At 45.5% G+C, this 18888-nt stretch overlaps 1 protein-coding gene across 5 annotated transcripts in view; it reads left to right on the top strand.

Moving 5' to 3' along the window:
- Positions 1 to 18888, top strand: part of Ncald (neurocalcin delta) — a 281389-nt gene that overhangs the window by 189820 nt on the left and 72681 nt on the right. Inside the window, exon 2 of one of the 5 annotated variants that reach the window (XM_021216484.2) lies at positions 8689 to 8740. The exons of the other annotated variants lie outside the window; for them this stretch is intronic. The gene's annotated coding sequence lies outside the window, so the exon portion shown is untranslated. The remainder of the gene's footprint in view (positions 1 to 8688; positions 8741 to 18888) is intronic. 5 annotated transcript variants of the gene reach the window in all.

The following is an 18888-nucleotide window of genomic DNA, read 5'->3' as shown; positions in this document are numbered from 1 at the left end:
AATGGGAGGGATAAAGTTGTTATAGAATAATTTCAAAACATAAAAAATAATAAAAAATAAAATATACTATCTTTTCATTGTGACAGGATAATTGCTTTGTTCAATGTTATTAAGTCGTATACCCTAGCAGCTGGTGTAATGGCTACCACAGTGATGAGGCAGTGCTACACGTGAATGCTGTTTTGAAATAGAATTAGTCTAAGAATTGCAATATGAAATGCAAATATCTGCAATTTCCCTGGCACTGTGGTTTGTGACCCACATTTTAATGGAAAGAAATACTAAACTTCAGTTTGGGGTTGTGGAAATAACGATGACATGTTTTTAAGCACCCAAGTTCTTGGGGTTCTTCTGGATTCTGTCTGCTCTGGAGGTAACTAATTTGTGAGCTTGTGGGGCCAAAGGACATAGAACCCCCTGGACAAAGTCCATAACCTTATTTCGGTTCCACGGCATCTGATTTTATTCTTGGACCATGAGATTTCACAGTACACTCTAAATACCTTGTACAGACAGGCATAGCATGGACCCTCAGCTGCTGATCTGCAACTTGCCTTTAATACCCCACCGCCGCCACCCTTAACTCGTCTTCTGTTACCTGCTCAAGGAACTCTTACCTGGGTAGATATGGGTTATGAGGAAAACAGTATTGACAGGTCACTCAAGTTCAAACTGTGTGCCACTGAGGACCGTGGCTGTTTACAAAGAGACCCTTTATCCACACAGGGAAGATAAGTGGACGGTGCTTACGTGAAGCATTCTGGGGAAAGCAGACACTTCCCAGAAGAACCAAACTAGATGCAAGACATAGTTAAGGCCAAGAAGGAGGTGTGAGTGTTATTGTGTAGTGTCAGGTGTCAGAAAAGCTCTCATTCCCCACATTGTTTTGAATGAGAAGAAAATAGTGTTGACTTTCCTCTGTGCGATGAGGGAACTTTGCTGTCCACTGGCTGCTGTCACGGCCCTGTGTTTAGAGAGACCAAAGCCATCCTTTCAATTACATGAGCTCCTACCATGCTGGCGTAAAAGAACGGAGTTAAGATGGTTTTGCACAAGCTGTTGTTTAAACCAAATCCGAATCCCTCGCATTTGAAATGGAAGCTGAGTAATTTTTCCGTGTGGTCTCAGAGGGATTACGAAAGAGGATGTTCTTAAATAGTTCTTGCTCTTTGGATTAGGAAAAACACCTGCTTGGAGCCTGAGTCTCTGTGGCAACCTGCAGAGAAACTTGGAGAAAGTCTAACATCCCAGCTGTCCTCTGCCTCTTGGTGGAGGTGCTGGAAACCTCAGTACAGAAAGGAATGTGTCGTGATTTTTTACGAAGTCGACTTTTCTTTAAATGGTATCTTGGGATGGAAAGCAACTAGCAACAGCTTTACAAAATTCAACATTTTTTTATTGTTTCCATAAGAGATGCCATAAAGTTAGTGTTTATTGAGACTTTTATACAGAAATTATATGATAAATATTAAGTTCACTGGTGCTACATTCCCCAAACCAATACAGTTTCTCATCTCTGTCCTGAAATTTATAGCTTTTTGTGAAACATATCTATAGATGCCGTTAATGTCATGCTGAGATGGCTCAGGGCTTAAAAGTATTTGCTGCTCTTCCAAAGGACCTCAGTTCCCAGAAACCAGGTCAAAGGGCTCACAACTGCCTGTAAGTCCAGCTACAGGGGATCTGACAGCCTCTTCTGGCCTCCACAGCCACCTGCATACATGTAGCACACACTCATACAGGCACATACGAGTGCATAAATAGAAATGACAATTTTTTAATTAAATTATTCTATGGTAATCTAGAATGGAATAGACGTATGTCATGATAAAGTCCTATATTTGATTTGCAGGCAAGAAATTGCTAATATGAAAGATATTCCAGTTGTTGCCGTTCTTCTTCAGATGCTTTTCCACGGTCAGTGAGCTCTGCTCAGCAACTCCAGCAAAGCGAGGCCTGTACATCTGCCTTAAGCAGCTGTACTGGTTACTGTAGCTGTGACAAAAATACCCAACAATGGGAAGGATTTGGCCAGGCATGGTGGTTCATGCCTTTAATCCCAGCACTTGGGAGGCAGAGGCAGGTGAATGTCTGTGAGTTTATGGCCAGCATGGTCTACACAGTGAGTCCAGGATAGCCAGGGATACACAGAGAGAAACCTTATCTCAAAAACAACAACAACAAACAAACAAACAAGAACCCACAAAATAAACAAACACAAAACAAAACAAAGAAAGGTGTTATTGTGGCTCACAGTTAAAGGGATATGGTCCATCAGGGCCAGGACAGGATGACATCAGGACCACAAGGCAGTTGGTCACATTACATCCGCAGTCAGGAAGTAGACCCAGACGAATGCTGTTCCTCAGCTTGCTTCCTCCACCTTTACTTAGTCCAGGGCCCTGGCTCACGGAATGGTGCCTCCCACAGTTAGGATGGACTTTTCCACCTCGAGTCACCCAATCTGGCAACTCCTTCACAAGTGTCCCCAAAGATTTATCTGTCTCTTGGGTGATCCTAGATCCTGTCACTCGGACAATCAAAATTAACCATTACATCAAGGTAAACATTTTAAATGTTGACTCTGAAATGTCTTTATTTCTGTTACATGTGTATTGAACATAAATGCCCAAGAGTATGACTGTATGCTAAGGAAATTCCCATAGACCATGATCAGTTCTTTGTCCATCAAATTTACAGCATCCTGAAGGCACAAAAACAGTGTTCCACAAAAGTAGTGGCACCCCATCCCTTCCCATGTCACACCCTGGATCAGCTGCAGCAGGATCGGACATTTCTCACTCACTAGGCGGCTTCTGCAGCAGGATCAGCCAATTCTCACTCACTAGGTCGCTTCGGAAGCATCATATTACTTTAGGCGTTTTGGGTCTCTCCTTATCATGACCCTTGAATGGTGTCTACCATTGGAACATAGAACTGCAGTGGCTCTGACTTCTTAACGGACCCTTCAGTCTTTGATACATTCAGTAAATCTTAAATGCCTGTTATGTATCAATATTAGACTAGGCATGAGAGATATGTGGAAAAGAATAAGTCAGGTCCCCACCATTGGCCACTTACAGTCTGATTGTATAGGGAACAAGAAACCAGGAGTCCTTCCCTCATGGATACACTGTACTGTAGTCAAATAGCCTGGAAAACATTAGATTCTACTCCAGAATCAAACTTTAGAAGAGGCAGCTATTGAATACCTAGCAAAAAGAGCAATTTCTTTCCACGTGCTTGAATCGGAGAATCCAGGTGTGTATGTCAAGCCTGTTCCCAGTGGGCCAAAGGTTATCTGTCCCTCATCCAGGAGATAAGTAATCAAGAAAATAATTTACTCTTATGCCAATACTCAGGGTTATTCAAAAGATAGGACCCACATTACTCTTTAGAAGTAAACTTTACGTTGGTACCCACATATCTCCCATGTTTCCTGTGTTAATGAGCAAAAATAGGCTCCCTGCTTCAGTAAGCAGACACAATGCTTTCTGTCTCTACTCATTCACAAATATGGTTAGAGAAAAATGGTGCTTCTCACAGGTGCCCAGGGACTCCAGCTCCTCCTAAGTTAGTCTGAGTGTAAGTCCTGTCTTTACCAGTTTGTGTTGGTTCTTCTTTACCAAAGCCACAGTTTCTCATTTGGACAATACTAGTGCCTATCTCAAGGAGTTTTGGAAACAACTCCCTCCAATAGTAATTGGCAGACATGAGGCACTCAATAGTTTGACCTGGTGTGAGTTGTTTAAGCCTCAGCCAGTGATGCCAGCACCACCCAAGAGGCTGGACAAAAGCATTTTCAGGGGCAGAGAAGGTATATCCCTGATGTTATAATAATAGTTAACTCTAAGGAAGCTGTATAGACTTCTGAGTTCTTTTCATAGTACCTTTTTCTCCCTAAACCATCTGGTTTTTAAAAGGAGGAAGCAGAGAGACAGAAAGCATAACAAACTTCCCAGTATCACCAAAGTTTATATGGAACCTGCAGTGTTTGGCTCCAAACTCCTGGCTTCATTCACTGTGCAGCACTACCCTTCCAGTTGGAATTTGCTAGATTCTCCCCTAGAAGTGCTCTGTCAGGTTGTGGCAGATTATAATCTCCAAAAGTGGTCACAAAATCCTAATCACTCCTGTGCATTCTTGTGAAATATCATCGTTCTGTATCAGGAGACTCTTGTATCGCCTCTCCGACCCAAAGGAGCTTGGGATTGCCCCAACTAAGAGACTGGAGTGAGATGATGCTACACAAATTTCAAGGGGATATCATAAAAAGATAAATTTCCCTTTCTCTACAGCTCTCTTGTTTATCTCATATGTTATATTCACCCCTGGAACCCAGCCTTCACGTGTGAAGAAGCCCAGACATATGGAGAGGCCATATATAGTTGTTTCAGCTGATGGTCCCAGCCAACATCCAGCACCAACTATCAAATATGCGATTGAGGGAGTCTGAAGATGACTCCAGTGTCCTGCTGTGGGGTGTCTCTCCCCTGTCCTTGTGCCGGGCTGATAAGTTATTCTCTCTGAGCCTTTCCCCACAGTTGCCTTAAGCCCCCAAAAGCTTTGGGTTAATGTTTTGGGTTGTCTGAGTAAATAGTATATAGAAGGTAATGGTGCAATATGTCTGTGGAGACGTCGACTTTGGAAACATAAAGGTTAAAGGGCTTTTGTGCTTTTATACAAGTATATAGCCTAACCTGAAATCATTTCTGAGGAAAAGTGTCTTTCAGTCAACACTGAATGAGCACAACTTGGTCTGTGAGGAGCTTACCAAGCAAGCATTAGGACCTGAGCTCAGATTCCCAGAATCCACTTAAAAGGCCAGATGTAGTTGTACACTTCTATTGGTCAGGATGGAGTGGGGTGGAGTAGGAGATGGGCCAGTCTTTGGGGGATCACTGGACAGCCAGTCTAGCTAAAATGGTGAGCTCTGGGTCCCAGTGGGAGACCTTGTCTCAAAAACCAAGGGGGAAAAGCAATTGAGGAAGAAATCCTGACATCAGTCTCAAACAAGTGCAACACACACACACACACACACACACACACACACACACACCCCACATATATACTATGTACACACACACACACTCAAACACATAAACACGAATGAGCTTTAACACACATCCTGCTTATAAATTTGGAAGAGCAGCCTATATACCGTATTGTTGCTGGGTTTAAGTCCAGTAACATGATCAGCTGAGTCCTAGTAAAGCCTCACTCACAGCCTCCTGCCTGCCGTCCCTCCCTGTGGAGGCTGTGTGCACGGCCATGTTTGTACTCTCTTCCTCGTCCTCTTTGTCCCCTCTGTCTTTCCCGCACATGTACCTTCTGTCTAACCTGCGGCCTGATGTCTCCCTGACACTCCCTCTTGGCCCATTCCCAATGCTTCGAGGACCAATTTTTCACTCTAATGGTAAAACTAGGGAAATCCCTAGGTGGGGTAATATTTAGCTCACTTAGCAGCCCGTTTTCCTCTTAAACAAGCTGCCAAAATGGCAAATGTCCTGCTGGCTTGTGGCTTCTCATGCCAGTCAAACAGAGCACTAGAATCCTCAGAAACGTCATCCTTTTGCATTCGCTCAGAGGCAACTCTGTGCCTTGTGCTGGCAAGAGATCAATGCAGCCAAAGCTCCTGTTTGTGTAAACTTCACCCCTTCCTGCTGGTCTCCATTTCCCCCTGAGAAGCTGTTCATTCCTAGATCATCCGCCATTTGTTAAGTTCACACAGTCGGGCACCTATGAAGATCCTTCTGCCTGTGGACTGTTGAGCATCTTCTAGTAGCCCCTTATTCTCTCTGAGAGACACTGGGCTGGTGTGATCCACACACCATGGCCTGTCAGCAGTCAGGACGTGGCCCATCTTGACCAGGAGGCTGTCAGCTACTCTGTTCATAGCTGTCAAGATGATTTCTTTATCAAAGATACAGAAGGTACCCACTGCACGGGGTGCTGCTAGGACCAGGCACTCTCTGCAAAGCGTACACTCTGGTTAGGGAAGCTGGAACAGCACTCCAAACCAAGGACAGATCTCTGCCATCCATCCCGATTAAACATCTACAGCCTGGTATCATGCCAGACAGCTAGAAAGTGCCCGTTACGTTCTAAGTATTGAGATGACTTTGAGCAGAAAATGAGCTTTGAATCTCAAATGGAAAATGTTTGACTTGATCATTGGATGTCAGGTGATGGTCCATGAGTGACATTATGACATTATCTACTTAATATTATGACACATAAGAGTATCCACCCATCTGGAATCAAGAAATTGTTTAAAAAGCCTAAAGACATGTAATTTGTAAGGAAAGTCTACAGAGGCTCTGAAACTTAAACTGGATTTGATCAGATAAGATATAGGAAGCTAGTGGAATGTCAGAGACACTGAGGTGGCTCATGCGTGAACAGGGTTGTGATATTTTAGTGATCTCTCTCCTTTTGCTCCATTCACGTTATGTTTAAACAATTATAGTTAATCACCCTAGTGAAATCCTGGACCTAGTGAAACACCATTGTCTCGTGTGGTGGAGAGTTGCCCCCAGTGGCTCATATACTAGAATGTTTTTAGGAAGTATTAGGAGGTGTGGCCTTGCTGGAAGTGGTGTGCTCCTGGTGGTGGGCTTTAAGGTTTCAAAAGCCCAGTCTCAGGCCCTCTGTGCCTGCTGCCTGTGGATCCAGATGTGAGCTCTCGGCTACTCCTCCAGTGCCTGCTTGCGTATCAGTGTGCTCCGCTCTGATGATCATGGGCTCACACTCTGAGAGCCCCTGATTAAATGCTTCCTTTTATAAGTTGCCTTGGTTATGGTGTCTCTTCACAGCAATAGAAGAGCAACTAAGCCACCCCATTACTCTGAGGAAAAAAAAAAAATCTTTGACTCAATTCACCAGTGAGAAATTGAACTGTTTGATGAAGTTTTAGTAGTAAGCCTTTATATCTATCTTTCATAATGTTTAACATTTTTTAATATTAGTCATCAATATTGTATTAGGCAATGGTGAGATGTCTTTAGCCAGAATACAGCATTCTTAAGAGGAAATTATCACAACTCACACATGGAAAAAAGTATCCATAACTTGTGTGTGTAATGTAAAGCATAACGGAACCCTTGTGTAACCAACAGAAGCACTTGCTAATCGGTCTATTCAAGAGCAAGGCCAGACGGTCTGATTGACAAAGGCTTAGCCACAGCAGCATGTTACAGACACATGCTGTCACCTGGAGTTCTAGCAAAATGAAAATTGAATTAGCAATGTTATTTCAGTTCTCCAATTACCTAGTGTCTTACCACAGTTGGAGCCAGTTAGCTTGGCTCTGATGATAAGGGAAAGCCTTTTGCAAAATGTTGTTGACCAAAGCCGCTGGCAACGGTAATGCTTACAAGTGATCATACCCATGTCCCAGAGGCCCTGTCCCCTGCTGTCCCTCCCAGGAAGGGGCGGCCTGGGAGCCTTGGCAAGCTGGGAGCTCCTCTATCCATTGATTTGCCAGCAGTGGCCTCAAATGGCCATTTGCCCTCAGGGCCATTCTCTTTCTAGAGGGCTTGGCCAAAATTTAAGTGGAAGCTACAGTTTTCTTCCAAGTACTTTTTCTGATATATTGAGATGTTGTACAGAATGGAAGCCACTTCAGAATGGTGGAGTCCAAACCGCTGTTTAAAAGAAACTTCAAATGTGTTGGGGTTATTCTCAGACTATTTCCACTTTATGACACTCAGACAGAGGCCTTCGCCTTCCGGACCCTCTAAGCAGCCCACAGATGCATATCAATGACATTCTTGAGTTCACTGAGAGGCCTGACTCCTCACCATGCTGCCTGGAAGGTCACCAAACAGTCACTGACACTTTAATTTCATTTTCAATTTCAGTGTGTTGGGGAGGGCGGGGTGGAAGTCGGATCATCAGGCAGCTTTCTTCTTGTGTACCACCTCACAACGCTGTGGACACCATTTTTATAAAATCCTTTGGCTTGCCATCTGAGCACTGAAAAGAAGATCTGCATACCTGAGAAGTTGTTTGGCCCCCATGTGGTTCTCAAACCATGCCATTGGCCTTTGTACTCATTAGTTCTAATTGTTAACTTGACACAAACTAGAGTCACCCTCCAAGAAAGTTTCAGTGAGAGATTGTCTGTATCAGGATTGTTCGTGGCCATGTCTGTGGAAGATTTTCTTAACTAGGTTCACTGACGTGGGGTCAGCCCCATTCCCTGGCTCAGGGTTGAGTTTTAAGGAGGAATGGAGCCGGGCACACACGTGCGTGCTCTCTCTGGTCTTGACTGTCAGTGACTAGCTGCTTCCAGCTCCTTCCCCGACCCCCACAGCAATGGTCTATGACTTAGAATCTAAATTGAATAAAATTTTTCTAACTTAATTTTGTCAAGAGTATTTTTATCATAGCAACAAGAAAGGAAACTAAGGCAGGCTTCAATTAATATTCTTTTTACTAAGCCTCCTGGGTTACTTTCAAATTTATCCAGTCGCCTGGGATCTTTTTCCCATGGCAAATGGATTATTTCCATTCTCTCCAGGTCTACCCCTCTCTTAGAATCATTTTCAATCTTGTTATGGTATATTTAGAAGTATTTTTTAGTGGCAAAAGGACTACGATCTTCAATTCCCCCTATAACTGAAAATGCATTCAGAATAAATTCCATCATGGATCTGTGACCTTTCTTCTGTCATCTTCTTGCAGCTAAAAAGGCAAAGGGGAACCTGACTGCGTTTTCATCCCGCTGCCTTTAGAGGTAGGCTTTTAGGATTTTCCTTATTATATTGCTGATCATAAACTTCACTAGAAACGGTCCAGCTATGTCATTTGTTTGTCTTTCATGATTTCTTCTCAGACTTTTAGAATCCTGGTGGACTCAGGGTCCTTTGGTGGAACATTCCTGTGTGGCCTCCTCTCTGTTCTCCTTCTCATACACCATTGACTCTCCACTGCATTCCTGCCTGTCTGTTTTCTCCACCCCTTTTTACACAGACTTACAGGTTTCCCTGATTTTGTCCTTTGGGTCACAGACTCATTTTTGTGTCATTAACTGCAATTATTCAATTTTCCCACTGAGTCTGATTATTTTGTTAATTACTTATTGTTTTATATGTTTGAGTGGTTTTGCTTAAAATGTACATCTGTGTACCATGTGTGTGCCTGATGCCCACAAAGACCAGAAGAAGGTGTCAGATCAACTGGAACTAACTGAAGTTTCAGATGACTGTGAGTCACCTTGTGGGTGCTGGAAATCAAACCTGGGTCCTCTGGAAGAGCAGCCAATGTTTTCAACATGGAGCAATGGCTCCAGCCCCAGGTTTCTTCAAGGCCTGAGAATGTCTGACTTGCCCAGCCAAATTAATAAAGCGCTGTGTTGATTGATGGAGGAAGTCACGGATTTCCTGGGTAGTTTCTGGAAGCTCATCATGGAAGCTGGAGCACATGGAAGCACATGTGTGAGACATGGGTAAGTCATGAGAAGCTCATGACAGTCCCAACTGCCAACATGAAGAATGCTTTGCTTCTAGAAGTGAAGTGCTTCCGTGCCTGCTTCTGGGCAGTGTGGAGTGTGGTGGAAGGAGGTGGGACCCAGCATTCTGCAGAGCCCTTTTAAAAGCTACCTTTAATGCCCTTCTTGTAAACGTAGGCTTAAATTTCACAGGATTCTGGAGGAATGGGGAGCGCTCACCTCTTTAGCAGCTCACTCTGAAATCTGTTTTATGTCATCATTTTTATTGGCCTGGTCCAATAACAGCTGTTTGATATTTTCCATAAATTTCCAGAAAGCCTTTGTATTTCTACTACTATGGCAACCTTTCCAGATACCCACCCTCTTTTACACGTCTTTCTTCTCACACATCTTTATTTACAGGAGACGTAAGCTCTTGTAGTTTTAAGTGAGATTCTATGGACATCCAGGATGGTTGGCCCGGGGTATTGGCCCATGGCTGGCATGGGGCCAGGGCAAACGTCTTACTTTCTGCGGGGCAGTTCTTTCCTTTATCATTACGGACATCACTTCTGGCCCTGTTGGCTGCATTACAAATCTGGGCCATTTTATAAAGAGAGCAAACTGAAAGGCAGTGGGCTGCGCCGGATTCCGAGAAGCTGCCCCAACTAAGTCCATCCCAACCTTCCTTCCAGCACTTGTCTTCGGCCTCCTCCTATGCCTCAGCTCTGTATAATACAAACCGTGGTTACATTACTAATCAAACAGTTGTGCAGTGGCAAGTCTGCCTCTTCAGCTAAAACCTGAAGGTCCCTGTGGTAATCATGGAGCCTCCATAGGGCTATGGTGAGGAGCGAAACAGATGAGAAGCTAAACGAAGGAACAAAGAAATGAGTGAGCTTTACTTTGGCCTTGCAAATGGGTGCACTGTCTTTCCTTGCTGCGATGGGCTCTGGCATCCTTGGCAGGCAGGTGAGGCTCAGGGGCGGGTGTTCCATACATAGGGGATAATTTGGTGAAGGCACATAGGTAAGATAGATCATCGTTGGTTGCTAGGGAGGCCTACTGGAACATGTTCACAGAGAGCTGTCATTTACCACTTCATCCAAACAAAACACCTTATTTTGTCGTGCCCCTGTGTGCTGAGACCTTCTTCAATTATCACCAGCCTGGGAGCACAGCATGGGAGCACAGCCTGAGAGCACAGCCTGGGAGCACAGCCTTGGAGCATAGCGTGGGAGCACAGCCTGAGAGCAAAGCCTGGGAGCACAGCCTCGGAGCTCAATCTGGGAGCTCAGTCTGGGAGCACAGCTTGGGAGCACAGCCTGGGAGTATAGCCTGGGAGCACAGCCTGGAAGCATAGCCTTGGAGCACAGCCTGGGAGTACAGCCTGGGAGCTCAGTCTAGGAGCACAGCCTGGGAGCACAGCCTGGGGGCTCAGTCTAGGAGCACAGCCTGGGAGCACAGCCTGGGAGCACAGCCTGGGAGCTCAGTCAGCACAACCTGAGAGCAAAGCCTGGGAGCACAGCCTGAGAGCTCAGTCTAGAAGCACAGCCTGGAAGCTCAGTCTAGGAGCACAGCCTGGGAGCTCAGTCTAGGAGCACAGCCTGGGAGCTCAGCCTGGGAGCACAGCCTGGGAGCTCAGTCTAGGAGCACAGCCTGAGAGCACAGCCTGGGAGCTCAGTCTAGGAGCACAACCTAGGAGCACAGCCTGGGAGCTCAGTCTGGGAGCACAGGTCTTGGTAGAGCCGTCGTCGGCACTTCAGTTCTATAGGCATCAGTAAAGCCTTCTTTGTGGCTATTTAAAGCCTATGCCAGCTTTCTTTGCACGTTTTCATTAAGGAATCTGCTTGCAGCATTAGTTACTGTGGCCCCATCTCTTCACAGGAGCGCTTCAAAGCCACATAGAGCTTAGAAGGGGCCTTCAAGCCACCCTTGGTTTCTGATGCCTGCTGGGAATTGTTGGGCGGTGAAGGCCCTGTAGTGTGAGGTACTGCTACTGGGAGAGTTGTTTTGTTTCCTTGTTCGGAAGTTTCTCTGTTATCCTGCAAGTCTTCTTGGAGATCTTTGCCTACGATTTCCAATAACTTCTTGCAAAACAAAACAAAACAAAACAAAACAAAACAAAACAAAACACTACCAGTTATCAGAAATGAGTGGGCTCCAGCTTCTTGGTTAGTCAAAAATAATCTTTTGATTTATGAGATGTGTGTCATTTTATGCACAAAGTAGGAGCTCAATAAATATGTGTGAAGTGTGTGGAAGCAAGATTAAAGGAGAGAGAGGTTCCCTGAAGCAGAGCTGAGCAGCTCGGTTTTCGTAGAAGCGATTGAGGCTGAGGCGGGGCTCTGCGGTTAAGTATAGGTCCTCTGCTCTCCTCAGTACCTGCTTTCCTTCCGCCATGTCCTGCACACATCTGCCATCTTTTAGTTTTGAGGCTGATTTGCTCCGGGATTTAGAAGGTCTCAAAAGACAAGTAGGATCCTTTCATCTGCCCGTGCACAGGACTATCTGGGGTCTGTATTTCCATTCTTACCCATTCCAAGGGCCGTTTATCGCTTCCCAGCTTTTTAAGAAGGAAGCTGTAAAACCCATTGGCAATGTGAAGTTAGCCACACGACACTGTGAAATGGGATATTCCCAGCTGTGTGACTCTGAAGCCATCTTGGTGAAGTGCCAGGCTAGCCTAATAGGAAATGAGGTCTGGAGATGCTAACAGTATGACATCTCCAGAATCAAGGGATGTGCTCCCAGCAGCCCTAGAAGCAGTCTGGGTTAAGTCTGGAGGAAAGAAAGATGCAGAGGTCCTCAAATTACTGCATCTCCACTGAATCCCAACTGCTGGGTCAGTGAGGAGTGCCAGCCTGAGGTGACCCAAGAGTCCTTGGTTGGATCTTCCCAGGAGCCTTAGAATAGAGCTACAGCATCTACCTACAGGCCCTCTCTGGGCTGGAGGTGATTCCTGAGTTGAATTCACAATTTTTGGACCAGAATCTATAGATTAGGGTATGAAATTCACCTCTTTCTAAAACTTCCCCAGTGAGTCTTAATTCACACCAAGGAAACTTGGAGAGCTACCTGCACTTGCTCACCTCCTCAAGTCTGTGAGGGTATGAACTACAAAGAGTTCACAAGCATCCGGTGCTTCAAAAGCTCACAGCTGCTCAGCACACGACAGAAGGGCACAGGGCCTGCACTATCTGCCTTAAGCATCAAGGTACATCTTGTCTTTAGGAGAGTAAATCATGAAGTCACAATCCTAACACCAAACCAACATGGTGGACCATGTAACATTATTGCAAACTGTTGTAGACATAGATCACTGGTTCCAAGGAGACAAATTACCTGTCCAGATCCTTGCAACCAGCGTCAACTCTGAGCAAGTAACATCCTCTCAGCACAGGTCATGCAGATCTCTCAGTGTGGACAGCCAACTAAAGGTTAAAGCTGTCGGACTTGAGTACCTGGCCACCTAAGTGGGCCATGAAGCTTAGGGGGCACACTGCCATTGTCTTCCTAGGAAGCCTAGGGGAGCACTCAGCAGCGGTTGACCTACAGGCTGGCCACCGAGGCATGGAGGACAAGGAATCATGGGAGAGAGGCCGTTCCAACAATGCACAAGCTACTGTGAGAATGTCAAAACTTAGTTCACATTTCCCCGCTGACCTTTTCAGACTTATTCCTTTATCTTATATTAATTTACCCCTTCTCCTCCAAGAGTAAGTTACAGAACATGATGGAAGGTTTTATTTCCAAACCTCATAAAGTAAAAGTGTGCTTTGTTCCGCTATTTCTTTAATGTAAACACCACATCTAAGTCTGGGTAAACCTGTTCCTAGGGAGTGATTGGCTAGCCTGTTCCTAGGATGTGATTGGCTAACCTGTTCCTAGGGAGTGATTGGCTAACCTGTTCCTAGAGAGTGATTGGCTAACCTGTTCCTAGGGAGTGATTGGCTAACCTGTTCCTAGGGGATAATTTGCCAACCTGTTCCTAGGGAGTGATTGGCTAGCCAGAGAGTATTGGCTTCATGGATGTATGCCAAACAAACTTCAAAATATTACACAGGGGCTGGTGAGACAGTCTAGCAGGAAAAGGCACTCACTTAGCATAGCTTCCTGACTCAGTCCCCGGGACCCGTGTGGTACCGGAAGAAGAGCAACTCCTGCGAATCACTCCGATTTCTGTGTGCACACTGTGTGTGCCTCTCCTCCCATACACAAATCAACAAATATAGATTTTTATTTAGACTCTATGATTTCCGTTTTGTTTTTTAAGGTGTTACGTGGGTGTACAGAGGATAGCAGAGTCTCCATGGTGATGGGTGAGTTTAAGATGCTCCATGAGTCACTGCACTCCGCTCCAGCGCTATTGAAAATCATTGGGGGTTGCTTGGCAATGTTTAAGAGGAAATTATTCAAATTCCTTTCTTTGCCATTGTGTTTCCACTGTGCCTAAGCGATATCCCATGACCAGCAAAATTAGTCCTGTCTTGCCGCCACTGTGGTAACCAGTGTCAAACTCCTATTGCTAGATGAGAGGACCAAGGGAGTTGACTTCACCCCCGAGAGCATGCAGTAAAGAGTCAGACCCATGAAACTTATTTTTTCTTCATTATTCTTTTTTTTTAATTGGATATTTTCTTTATTTACATTTCAAATTTCCTAGTTTCCCCTCAGAAAATCCCCTATCCCATCCCCCTCCCTTTGCTCCCCAACCCACCCACTCCTGCTTCCTGGCCCAGGCATTCCCCTATACTGGGGCATAGAACCTTCACAGGACCTAGGGCCTCTCCTCTCATTGATGACCGACTAGGCCATCCTCTGCTACATATGCAGCTAGAGCCACAAGTTCCACCATGTGTTTTCTTTGATTGGTGGTTTAGTTCCAAGGGCGCTCTGGGAGTACTGGTTAGTTCATATTGATGTTCCTCCTATGGGGCTGCAAACCCCTTCAGATCCTTGGGTACTTTCTCTAGATCCTTCATTGGGGACCCTGTGCTCTGTCTAATGGGTGGCTGTGAGCATCCACCTCTGTATTAGTCAGGCACTGGCAGAGCCTCTCAGAAGAGAGCTATATCAGGCTCCTGTCAGCAGGCTCTTGTTGGCATCTGCCATAGTCAGACTCATGATCCTCAAGCCTCTTCCCTCCTCTGACTCTGCACACCCATCACCTTCCGTCAGCCTCAGAGGAATGAATGTGGATCAAAACTTAAAAATGTGTTCCATATACACCATTGGCCCTGTGTTTAAGAAAGGAACATTAAACATTGGTCTCACCTAAGATTACCGAGAGAGCTTTAAGTACAGTGCCACTGCTAATGTCTGACTGTAGATACGCAAATGCAGAGCCTGTACTTAAAAATGTAAGGTAATGCTCACAAACAGGCAGGGCTAAGGATGCTCATCCAGGCAGTGGGTGCTCCTGATTCACCCAGACTCCAAACTTAATCCAACAGTCTCTCCCATGTGTCACCACTGTCCTGCTGCCTAGAGCCCTGCATAGGAAATCTTCTGGAGACATGTACATTCAGCTTGAGTTCAGCATGGGGACGTTTACACAAGAGTGGTTCCGCCATTCACCTTAAGTGGCCATAGATGGCTCTGGCAGAGGGATGGAAAGGGAGGAAGGAGCTTGCCCAGGAGACGTTGTGCTACTCAAACCAAAGAAAGAGAACAATGCCAGGAACCCTGCCCCTAGCACTTGGGTGGCACGCTCCCGGGTGGAGGCCTGTGCAGATGAGCTGCTGGATCTTGGTGTGGGGGTTGGACTGAAGAAGGCTCATTAATTCACAAGTCTTCTAAATTAGAAGAGGTTCCAGTCTAGACTGCTATAAAACTCTGTGGCCTCGGGCAAGTTACTGAAAATTGAACACCCTAATCTGAACCTTGAGACCCAGAAATGCTCCAGAATCCACACCCTTTAAGCACCAAGATGACACCACAAGTGGAAATTTATGCACCAAGAAACTCATTTCATGAACAAAATTGAAAGATAGCCCCTGAGCCTCAAGGGCAGACCTGTGGCATCCAAGGTCAAGCCTTCTCCTGAGACAGAATGAGAGAGGCACCAGGAGAACAAATGCATGCTAATACAGCTTAAGTTGTAGCACAGAAAGCTCCTAAAGACAGAGGTTATGGAGCTGAGTCTCAAGAACCCAGAGAAGCTGTTCATGGAGGAGGGAGGGGGCTCAGGAGCAGTAAGCTAAGTGACCAGCGGGGTTGGTTCGTTGGTTGTCACCTTCCTTTAAAATGGCTGAGCCAAGGGAATGCGTGTCTCAATAGGCTGTTTTGACAAGTGTATGAGTTGCTTAGAAAATGCTATTCCTCTACCCTGTCTTTAAGAGCACAGACCTGCCCCACCTGGTGTCCGGGGCAGGCTGGCTCTGCAGAATATCCCTCAGTGAGTGCACGTGCTCAATGAATGAAACGTGACATGTTTCTTGACTGTGAGACTTCTTGTTGCTTTTAATTTGTCATCAACCTTTCCATAGAGAATATGGTAAGATATGGAGCTAGAGTGGAGGCTCAGCAGTTAAGAGTGTTGGCTGCTCTTCCAGAGGACCCTAGTTAAATTCCCAGCACCCACATGGTAGCTAACAACTGCCTCTAACTCCGGTCAATACTCTTTTCTGGCTTCTTTGGGCACCAGGCATACATGTGGTACAAAAACACACATGCAGAGAAAACATTAAATAATATTTAATTAAAATGAAGATGTTTCCCAAAGTTGACTGTAGCATTCTTTCTAAAATTGGAATCCTCAGCTCCTGTAGGTCTTCCACCGTCTCAACACCTAGAACCTCTGCCTGTAGGTCCCTTCCTCTGTTCTCATGCTGTATGCAACTCTCAGAAGAACATGGCCTCCCTCCCAAGTCTTTACATTCAAGTAGAAGCAAAAGATGAGGGACAAGAGGGGAAGCCCTCACCTTGCTCGTACTCTCTCCGGCACACAGTTGCGATCAAACTGTCTCTCTGTGGAAGATCCTGTGGATGGCTGGGATGTCTGTCCTCAGTCAGGCCACTCCAGTTCCGGCCACAGAGAACATCTCGGGTGTGGCTGGGGTATGCACTCAATTCACCCGCACTTCTTGGGAAGAGGCGTCTTCTGGGGGTGTTTTGAATGGACCCAGAAGCAGGAGGCTCTACCTACACTAACTTGCTATGTTTCTTGTCTCATCTATCCAAAGTTACCTTATTGAAGCCTTGGCCATCTCTTTTCAAAATAATCACTGAAATAGTTTGCAAATTAAGCTCTCCACAAACATCGAGTCTACTCTAACAGCTCCTGCAGGCATCAATTGACTGTTGATGTTCTGCTAGTGTGCCAGCGTGGCACTGGGTACAAATGCAGGCAAATGCAATCAGTGCTGTTGCTGTGTTTATCTTATAATCACGGGGGCCGCAAGTGCAAGTGGAGAAAAGAGGTGAGGCAAGACAAGCCTGACTGTTTACTAACGGGCAGTATTTATTTTAAGCAAATTCTCAAACAAACAAAGCTTTTATGTCTATACTTCGGGTTTCTGTGTCCCAAGAATGATGTACTGTGTGCTTCCTCATCTGGAGGTACCACGATGCTAGAGTAGTGACTCTGAAAGCTCTTCAGGGTGACCAGGTGGGGTGGCACACATCTGTTACCCCAGCACCGCAGAAAATTGTGACATTAAAGTCAGCCTGGGCTACAAAGTGAGAATATGTCTCAAATACACGAGGAAATGCAAAAACACCTCTTCGTTGGCTATGTCAAACACAGTCCTCACCAGACACTGCCTCCCCGAACCTGGAAGCTGTACCTTGTGGTAGGTTTTGCCCATCTGCATGCTGCCTGCTGTGGCTCACTTTTTATTATCTGGAGGGTGTATGGCAAGAGAAGCAAACAATTCTCATAGGAGGAATTGGGACTACATCAAAGCCACAAAGTGCCGGGGAAGCAGCTGCTTTGTCCAAATGGAATCAAAGCAGTATTTAATTCAGGGGAGTGTGTTTCCCATTGCCGTGATCCAGCACCCACAGGAGCAACTTCAGGCAGGCTTACATTCACGTTTTAAGAGAATAAAGTCTACTGACTGAGGAAAGCTCAGACCATTGCTTCTGCAGAGAAGAGGAGGAGGAGGAAGAGGAGGATGAGGACTAGGAGAAGGAGGAAGTTCAGTACACCTTTAATCCCAGCACTTAGGAGACAGAGGCAGGTGGGTCTCTGAATTCAAGACCAGTCTGTTTTATAAACTAAGTTACAGGCCAGCTAGGGTTCTAAAACAAGACCCACCCAACACTCTCCTCGATTCTCTCTCTCCTCTCTCCTCTCTCCTCCCTCTCCTCTCTCCTCCCTCTCCCTCTCCCTCTCCCTCTCCCTCTCCCTCTCCCTCTCCCTCTCCCTCTCCCTCTCCCTTTCTCTCTCCTTCCCCATCTCCTAAAATGGAAGTAGAGTACACAGACAACATGGGACTTTCCTTCAGTGATCCACTTTCTCCAGCAAGGATCTGCCTCCTTAAGCTTTCACAATCTTCCCAGACATCTTCATTGCTGAGTAAATGTTCAAACACAGAAGGCCAGAGTGAACATTTACATTCCCACCACAACAGAGAGTTACTTGGAAGCCCTATTATTATACATATTGTTGTTTAAAACCTCAGTGAACATATTATCTTACCTTGAGGCACAGTGCAGTCTAAAGTCTCTCTCTCTCTCTCTCTCTCCATATATATATATATATATATATATATATATATATATATATATATATATATATTCTCCAACTCAGATGAAGAATAAGCCACATTTAGTTTTAGATTAAGCACACTGGTATTGGAAATTATTCGGAACACTGACTTTTGGGAAAATGGCTGGGGCTGCCTCTACCCTGAGCCTTGAGAGAAAACGGAAGCCTTGGAAGTTTGCAGTGTGTGCCAAGTGTGTCAAGAGTCCCGGTTGTCCCAGATGACAGCTGGCACACACAGGCAACTCACTCGCTCTGACTTTATTTTTTTCTTAGTAAAGAAATAGTAACTTGCCAGCCTGCTTCTCTGCAGGAAGCCAACAAGTATGCATAGGGGGGTCTGTCATTTTTAATCATTACTCAGTGTAACGTTGGTTGCCAGAGAATAGAAGCTTGTTTGTTAGGAAACCTTGGATGATGGGGAAATATCCAGAAATGAAAGTGATGCTTCCACTAATTTGGGCCCTGATGATTTTTGTCAACATGGGGTTGAATTTTTTTGAGGGAGCCAGTCTCCTACACCAGGCATTGTTCTTTACCCTGAATGACATTTGGCTGTTTAGAGGTGACAGACAGCACATCTCTAGGGGCAACCAAACGATGCTCCTTTGACTACTCCAAAGTCTAGAATCTGGCTAGAGATGGCTAGTTAGGTGCCCTGGCGGAGCATGGGAACACAAAGCAGGGTGTAAAGCTCATTGATGTTCTCCTAAAACATATGACCACAGTATGTGCAGTCCCA

Source organism: Mus pahari, chromosome 17 (genome assembly GCF_900095145.1).
Source record: "Mus pahari chromosome 17, PAHARI_EIJ_v1.1, whole genome shotgun sequence".
Lineage (NCBI taxonomy): Eukaryota > Metazoa > Chordata > Mammalia > Rodentia > Muridae > Mus > Mus pahari.
The sequence above is the reverse complement of the archived record's forward strand: the minus strand, read 5'-3'. Positions and strand labels throughout refer to the sequence as shown.